The 9,608-nt window shown below is 36.7% G+C and overlaps 1 pseudogene; it reads right to left on the reverse strand.

The window, feature by feature from the left end:
• Positions 1-4,120: 4,120 nt before the first annotated feature.
• On the reverse strand, positions 4,121-6,047 carry LOC136279702 (microfibril-associated glycoprotein 4-like; annotated as a pseudogene).
• Positions 6,048-9,608: the final 3,561 nt, after the last annotated feature.

Raw genomic sequence — 9,608 nt, forward strand, 5'->3', positions numbered from 1 at the left:
AGTATACAGAAAATAACAGTCAGTAGTAATAAAATGAATGCCCTTATGGTCTTCTCCTGATCTACTTCAAAGTAAATAAAAAGTAATAAAAAGTAATAAAATGAATGCCCTTATGGTCTTCTCCTGATCTACTTCACGGGGAAATTCAGTTATCTCTTGATTGCCATCGACTTAGCTTTAGGCTTCGAGGGAACCTTAATTAAAAAAAACAATCAATAAAAGAGTCACGGACATAGACGTTGTCAATGAATACCGTAATCTGTTTCTTCCTCTCCTTTCTGTATACGCTTCGGTATTCAATGAGGCTGGCGTTCCGAACTGGAGACTACATGTTAGTGTCAAATTGTAGTTTCAGCTGCTCGCGTAGTGGAAAAAAGTTAAGTTTCGTGAGACGGCCTTGATATGTAAAATCCTTAAGATACGAGAGAATATCTGAAGTGAAGTCTACATTTTGCGCGACTTTTCATCGTCCACTCATCTGGATCACTGTAGTGGTTTTGTTTTAGTCATTACCTTTGGTAGTTTCGTTTTGCTGTTTCAGGTTTTAGCACATGCCGAAATTATTAACGACGTCATCACAAATTCAACATTTTGACTCAATATCTGTCCGCTTACAAAAGTGATCTTAACAGAAAGTGCTCACAAACTTGGGGAAAATGGCGATAAAATGCAAGGGAAACGTGTCGACTTTGAGGTTTTCTTTACTCAGGAAGCCATAGGCCAGAGTGATGATAAAATATACGGTGTTACAGAGAATGTGATATACTGTTACAAGTAAGCGCTGTACGATACTTCTTATGGTGCGCGAAAACCCAATTTGCGGTCTTGTACTCTTGTCAAACAGACTGTTATTAACGACAAGATAACTTAGTTCTATCAACTGTGTTGAAAATGCAAATTGGTCCCCGTAAAGGGTTTCTAGGGTTACCGTTTCGAACGGCCCTCAACAGAGCGTTATTGATGACATCATTTTCTTGTCGATCGACGTAACTCCTGTACATGACCCTTGTGCAAAAATGGACCAGTACAAACTAAATATTACATAAAATTATGAAGTAGGCCCCAGTAACTCGCTGTTTGTTTTGTCAGTCAAACCCTCCCACCTAACTTTCCACATATTGACCTGCGATGACTCTGTGAAACACCACCAGGTTGAAAAGCAATTTGTGATAAATCGACATTGGACTTGCGATTAACATATATAGCTAGCTTGTTATGACTATTTGAAAAAGGTGTAGTTAAATTTGCAAGAGTCGCAATGATAAAGTTTGCTCAGGCATCATTCTCTACACTTGTCAATTGATTTGTTCGCCTTTCTACAATCCACATCAATAGGCTTCAGGATATTCCATTACTTTTGCGACTTTTGCGAAATATAGGAGGCATGATGGCCATGATGATACAAGCCATTGGTAAGGAGCTTTTTGTATATGCCACTATATAGATTAAGTTAGTTTTACTATTATGATTATTATCATTAACGGTTAACTGGCCGATTCTACAGAATCAAGTATTCAAATATTTTTTTGTTAAGTTGGTACTGTTTCATTTTTGTGCTATAAGCATGACAGTTCAGAAATCCACTGGTATTATTTTCATCGCGATTCTCGTTAGGGAGTAATGATGACCCTTCCAGTGAAACCAGTTCATTCCATCAGCAAAAGAGGAGTGATTGCCACGAAGATACAAGCCATTGAGATTTGAGCGGTGACACCTCTTGTACCACCAGGATCCTTTGAACTTGATAGCGCAGTTGTGACCCCCCTGATTGCCACTATTTTGATCTCTCGAAGTGAATGGCATACCGTGATGCACAGCAAGAGAGTGACCAGAACTTCCTGAAAACATGAGCCGCACTATGAGTATTACGTTTGACCAACAACGAGCCGTTCATAAGGCAGAACAAATCTTGAAATGTCAGATAAGTATAATTTAACAATAACGATATGGATTAAAAGAATTCTTACAAACATCTACGATTCTATTCGAAGAATCTAGGGATTCAATGACTCAATTATACCAATAAATAAGTTTGCCGAGACACTCATAAGTTCGTCAGGTTAACTACGCATGATCTACCGGTGAAAACCTTTGGACTAGGATTACATATCGATTAGCTGAGGTTACTTTTTTGTCTTCCAAATTTATTGAATGATATTAAATAGTTTAATCATGTTTACATTACTTAGCACTCTCTTGCCCTCCCCTCCCCTCCCCTCCCCCTTCTTATAATGACTAGAATAAAAGAGACGAAATGACAGTTCTATCTGAATAAGAACCAAGGATCAGCTTGTACTTGTCTTTCTCACTCATATCACTAAACAAGTTATACTCGGAATAGGCTGTGTTCCCTTCAACGTTTTCCAAGTCCACACGCAGCATGTCGTGAGGTCAGGCGGTGAATCTTGTCCAGTCCCAACCAAAATTCCCTTTTCAGATCACCAAAGCCACATTTGTAGTCTTTTTAGTAGCGGAAAAAATCAACCGAGCCGTTCAGTCTTTTCTAGAACACAGTCCACCCTCCACTGGCTGTCGTTTGGTCACAGAATACATCATCAAAAGGCAGGCAAGTTATCAGGTTTAATGGTGTACACAGCGTCAGTTGGATTATCCGTGGATTTGTAGATTTCTGCGTAGTTTCTTTTGACTGAAAATCAGAAAAAACAAAAAAACAAAGCAAAACAAAACGCCCATTTTAAACTGTTTGGATATTGGCTGTCTTTTGCTTGCTTTTCTGTCTATTGCTATGTTTGATAAAACTTGATTCTGAACATTAACAAGTACCATTTCTTTTTCCTTAATATATACCAGCTTTATTTATTTTATGTTACAGTAATAAGTGCTCAGAAACGCGGGGGTAATGGCGATAAAATGCAAGGGGTACATGTCGACTTTGAGGTTTTTTTTTCACCCATAGGCCTAAGTAATGATAAACGTAGTGTTACAGAGAATATACTGTTACAAGTAAGCGTTGTACGATACTCCTCATCTTGCGCGAAAACCTATTTTGCGGTCTTGTGCTCTTGTTAAAACAGGCTGTTATTAATGACAAGATAACTTAGTTCTATTAAATGAGTTGATAATGCAAATTATTCCCCGTAAGGGTTTCTTAGGCTATCATTCCGAACGCCTCCAAACAGAGCGTTATTGATGATATTATTTTCATCTTCAATCGACGTAGCTCTTGTGAATACCTTGACCCTCGTGCAAAAAATGGACCTGTACAAACTAAATATTACATAAACTCATGAAATCTTTCTCTCCGCGTAATACCACCAAGTAAGAAAGCAGGACGTGATTAATCGACATTCGACTTGCGATGAACTTGAAAAGCTAGCTTGTTACGACTATTCGGAAAAGGTGTTGTTTAATTTGCAAGAGTTGAAATGATAAAGTTTCTGGTTATCACTCTATATACTTGTCAACTGATTTGTTCTCCTTTCTACAATTCACATCAATAGGCTTTAGGAGATTCCATTAGTTTTGTGACTTTTCCACCTAATTAAGAGAAATATCTCAACATATAGCAGATGATATTTACTCCTTAACTCGTGTTCTACTGTTATTCCATTGTATTCTCGTCTACTCTTACTAGTTACATTTGGTATTTTTCAAAGTCATTATGAAGTATTATGAACAGATTAGCCTCGACACAAACAATGAACTTGAGCATGAAGATGTGTTTTTTTATAATTATAGTGGCATATATCGATCAATGACATTGCGAGCTGTTTCTAAACAATCATTGCCGGGATGAAGTATTTTGACATCCAGAATAATCAAGGTATAGGCAGGCGTTATTAGCCGAAGCCGACGGCTGATGCTGGAAATTCACTGTATGCTCCCGGTTAATCAGAAAAGAGATAGTGAGTTGAATGCACCAAAGGCAAAACGCAAACACCGAAACTCAGACGAAAACAATAAAAAACGCAAGGAAGCAATTAAAACTACCAAAATTTACAATACTTGGTTTGAACTACATGATTTAGACGGAAAATAAGCCACACATTTGAGACTATTAAACAGATTTGTTCGAATCAATCAATTCTTTTAAACTTCAACTGTGTTAAAGTTATGCTGTTGGCCAAAGACTATGGGAATAGTTAGTCATGAATTGAAGTCAGAAATCTACTGGTCTTATTTTCATCTCGGTCCTCTTCAGCGAGTAGTAATTTCCCTTCCACGCAGCCCAGTTCACTCCATCAGCGTAGGAGGGGTGATTTCCACGAAGATATAAACCATTGAGATTCGCGTGATGGCAATTGTTGTACCACCAGGCTCCTTTGTACAAAATTGCACAATTATCCCGTATATTCTCATCATTATCTTAATCTTGCGTGCTCCATGGACGATCACGATGGTAAGAGAGAGAATCAGGAGTAGTTCCTAACAAAGAAAATTACTCATGTCACTAATATTTGCGCAAAACTTGAAGAGATTCAATGTGAAAATATTGCCCACCTCCAGGTAGCCGTACGGTGACTGAAACTTAAAAGTTCATCTGCTTAATCAATGCATTTCAAGAACATCAGATAATTACGATAGTAATTACGATGGTTAATAAGATAAGCTACATAAGAAACTTAACATTAAGAAACCGTTTCAAAAGGTTATATTTAAACGAATCTGTAAAATCAAATTATAAAAACGATAATGAAAACAAATATAACGGTTTATATAATAAGTTCAGTTATGCACGCATTCTGATTGGTTCTCACTTATGATCTATTGGAGGACAGATGTATAGATGACGTCATCATTAAAACTTTTTTTCTGTATATTTTCTTCATGCTCAATCACTTTCCTCTTTACGTGTAAGCCCTAGAGCTCACTAACGCACTGATTATCAGTCAACTCCTCCCTTCTTAATCTAAAAATCAAAAAACTTACAGTTCTACCTGAATAAGAACCAAGGATCAACTTGTACTTGTCTTTCTCACTCATAACTCCAAACAAGTTATACTTGGCATAAGCTGTGTTCCCTTCAAAGTCTTCCAAATCCACACGCAGCGTGTTGTTATTATATGAAGTCAGGCGGTGAATCTTATCCAGTCCCAACCAAAATTCACTATTCAGGTCACCAAAGCCACATTTGTAGTCGTTCCAGTAGCGGTAGAAATCAACCGAGCCGTTCAGTCTCTTCTGGAACACAGTCCATCCTCCACCGTCCGTTGTCTGGTCACAGAATACATCAAAGGCAGGCAACTCATCAGGTTTAATGGTGTAAACACCATCAGTTGGTTCACCCGCGGATTTGTAGATTTCTGCGCAGTTTCTTTTGACTGAAAATCAGTTAAAAAAAAAAAAAACAAAACAAAACTCCAACTTTAAACTGTTTGGATGTTGACTGCTTTTTATTTGCTTTCCTGACTTTTGCTCCGGCTGATAAAATTTGATTCTGAACATTAACAAATACCATTTCTTCTTTAATATCTGCCAGCTATATTCATTTAAAGTTACAGTAATAGGCTTTTCCTTTTAAGCTTCACCTAAGCGTTTAATATTTTGTTCTTGAAGTTAAGTTTGGGACTTTAGTGAGTAACTCCTCACTTACTACACGAGAGACTGGCCCACATAGTGCAGCCATTTCACCTTCAACTTGGCAGGTTTCTCCAGTGAATCTTTCCCAACAGACACAACGAAAACCTTTATAGGTAAATCCAGCTTGACAGGTGCCACTGTTTGAACATGGGCTACTGCTGCAAGGATTCTGTTGACAAAATAAAGTAAACTTTAGTGCAGATCTTTCTATTTCAAGGATAAGATCACTTTAGCCCAAGAAAACGAAAGAATCTCTTTTACCACCTTATTTTCGTAAGAATGTGAAGTATTACCTCGATTGCAAGATATGTGTAACCCGGACTTTTCACGAGAAGAAATGGAGCATGGTTTTCCACCGTGGCGTTATTCAACTCGCATTTTTGGTTTCCTCCTGCAACAGGTCCAATATTGATGGACACACAATTGGGCTCCATATAACACATTACTCTACAACTTCCTTCGTTGGGCACCTCTACACTTATGATGGTGTGATTTTTCATGGCCATGATCGGTATTGGGTCCTTGAATATGATGTTTCGACAACCGTCGTCTGTGGTAGGCAAACAAATATATCGTTTAGTTTCCATTCATTCGAGGTACTTTCTAATTTTCGCTGATGAAAAAGGCACATTAAACCACTTTATTTTAAAACTTTACTGCATGAGAACCCTGAGGAATTTTCCCTAAAGGTGATTGTCATCTCTTGAAAATTCAACTTAACAAAAATTAATCTTTGATAGTGAATTAACGAGCGGAAAGAAAATGTTAGGGAAAATATCAAGAATATTTTCACAGCGTTCATTACCACACCACGACATCTGTGAATCGTTTGTTTTAATTCATCATTTTGAACCATTGATGCGCATATGATCACGTATTTTTGAAAATTGACTTTTATTGTATCGTCTATTTCATAATAGTAGACAGTTTGAGATACCGTAGATAAAGATTGTCTTCTTAAAGATTAACTGCTTTGATCAGCAGGTAGCATATGTAGTTTGTGTAATGGTTTTGAGGAAAGATGAAACACACGAAATTTAAAAAGGGATTTATACTCACCAGTGCAACAGAAACATAGTGGGAGAATAAATGCGTGGAAGATATAGAGAATACTAATGATCGGTTTAAATGAAAACTTGAACTGCATCGCTGTAAATAAATAATTGTAAATTCAAGGTAAAAATATGATAGTGAGTGTCCCAAAATTACAAATCGTCCTGTTTTCCCGTAAATTTGAGTGTAGACAAATGTTAGGCAGGTGTTCGGCATTTATTTGCCAACTTTGTCTACTTAAAGGGACTCTTAATTATCACAAAATTTCAAAGGCAAATACTTCGTTCAGTTATGTTATTGGTCTAAAACACGTCTTTATGCTAAAAGGCTTGTTTCATCCCTTACACAAAAAAAAAAAACTTAGTTTGAATTTCTTCATATCAAATATCCATTTTCGAAGATGTGTTAACGGCTGCAAAAGGCGCAAAAACAGCAAAATTATAGACCGCCGTAACGCAATTTATCTGTGTTGGAGTATTTTAAAATTCTCACTCTACGTTGTAAATTTTATCTTATTCTGATAAGCCATAATATTTTCAAAAGCGTCGGAGAAAAACGGAATAGAGCACATCACACTTATTAGAGGTGACAGGAGTTTATCAATATGTTTATTTTCAGCCTGTTTGACTTTGAACTTGCGGCATTCAAGTTAAGAGCGTGAAACAAATTTTTGCAGATTTGCTACCAACAAAGATGTCAGATCACTTCTGAAATTCAAACTTTTAACAATTTATCTTTTTTTTACCTCAGAACATTTCCCAGTACGATAGAACTGCATTGCACATTATTAAAATAAAATTTAACTTTGTAGCAACCTTAAGGCACAGAGGCCTAAGTTTTTTATTTCTCGTTTTGCTAGTGGTAGTTGAGCATGGTAGTTAGCATTAAACATCACCCGATTTTATCTTAGTTAGACTGGTCGCAAGCATTCTGACTTTCGGATGGTATTTGAGAGCTTAAACCTTAAAAAAAAAAAACAAATTTGTAACAACTTTGACAGAATGTGAAACATCGTGTGGCTGAATTGACAGAATTTTACACAAAAGTTTTCTCGATCATTTCTGCTATCAGCGCAATTGGTCTGAACAAGAAAGGCTTGGTCCAAGATATATAGATAAGTAGCTCACAGAGATATTTCTTACCTTCTGAGCGAAAAAGTGTTTTTCGCACTTGGTTTTGTTCCTGAGATTATCAATAGTGAAAACTTTATGGTGTCGTGCTTTCCTTTGATTTATAGAACTGTTTGAGCTTCTGTAACTATGGTTACAAAACAAAATTGTTGCTCTATACGCCACAGCCATTCTTCCTGTCCAGCTGTACTGATTGTTGTTAGTCATCAGCTCATAGCTTTTGTGTTTAAATTTAAATGACTGATCTCACATCTCACCACTCGATATGACAGTCAACGAAATACTTCAATGAAAAACAGAGAATGTTTTGAAAAACCTTTTATGGCAAGTCTAACTCTTAAACAAAGCTGCAAATTATTTGGTCAAAACACTTTCAGCGGGACATGTAAGAAGTTTTAGAACTACACAATGTTTTCCTATTTTCCCTGGAGGTAACTGAGGTGTTCTGACTTTCAAAAAAAAAATTTATGAAAATATAAATTTTTAGAACGACACAATATGTCGCATTTTCCTCCGGTGTTAACTGCGGTGTTATATATATGGTTATGCTTTTTCCAAGTTAGAAAGTATCTTGCAAAAAATGCTCTCGAAAAATTAAAGCTACCCGATAAGCTAGACAGAAGCAACAGTTCTGTACAATAATTTGTTTCCCTGAAGATTTTGAGCGGCTTTCCGCAATGTTGAAAGAGGTAGTTTTGTTTACACTTAATGTTGAGGCCGAAAATCTTGATTTTTCTAGGAAAGAAGTTTCTAGGCTGCGCCTACACCGTGGATAAATCGATGCACCTATAATGTGCCCGAGTCAGAATTCTCCGAAAGACAGACTGCGAAAGCTAAGACATTTGAGTTTAATAAGCTGATCTTATGAAATTACCGTGAATTGTTACAATTTCAAAATTAGGGCGTACGCGAGCAAATTCTAATTAAAACGTATGGACGCGTAAGTTGAAATGACCAAAGTAAAACGATCGAAACGAAACGAACCTAACGACCAAAAAAGTATAAAAAAAAATAACAGTCAGTAATAATAAAATGAATTCCCTCGGGCGTCTGATGTCAGTCGTCATATTCTTCTTGTTTAGATTATGGTCTACTCCTAATCTACTTCACGGGAAAATTCAGTTATCTCTTGATTGCGGCTTATTATTAGGCGGCGAGGGAACCTTAATAGTGACTTTTCCACCTAATTAAGAGAAATATCTCAACACATAGCAGATGATATTCACTCCTGAACTCATGTTTTATTGTTATTCTATTGTGTTCTCGCCTACTCTACTGGTTACATTTGGTATTTTTTCAAACTCATTATGAAGCATTATGTACAGATGAGCCTCGACACAAACAATGACATTGAGCATGACAATATATATTTTTTTAATTATAGTGGGATATATCCATCAAGAGTTAGTTTAAAAAGTAGGTATCTAGACTTGTGTTCGTTTTAAATGTCGTTTTATCTCCCAGGTTTCAAGAATTTTTGTCAGATTCTTCTTCAACGTACGTTCGCTTGGAGAAGCGCTGGAATGCTGTTTACTTTAAGAGTGACTGAGGAGGATTTGACAATCACGACAAAGCTCGCTGAAGGACACTTCGAGAAAGTAATAATTCTAAAACAGCTTCCACGGAGCATGCTGCTTGTGTTTAGGTGTGGATAGTGTTATTTCACCTCGAAATAATTTATTCTTGCCGCAGATTTTTTTCTGTGCACGTTTTCCTGTTAATGGCACCATTTTTTTAGCAGGGCACTTCCTCTAATTTCCTTTGTTGACTTTTTGATGTATTTTTACTGTAGCAAACTGTCATAATTTGTAGATTTCCTTAAATTTAACAGACCGAAATGCAAATCCTGAAATTTCTGTACAGCTTTATTGATTGTGGACGTTG

This window comes from Pocillopora verrucosa, chromosome 3 (assembly GCF_036669915.1).
Source record: "Pocillopora verrucosa isolate sample1 chromosome 3, ASM3666991v2, whole genome shotgun sequence".
Classification (NCBI taxonomy): Eukaryota; Metazoa; Cnidaria; class Anthozoa; order Scleractinia; family Pocilloporidae; genus Pocillopora; species Pocillopora verrucosa.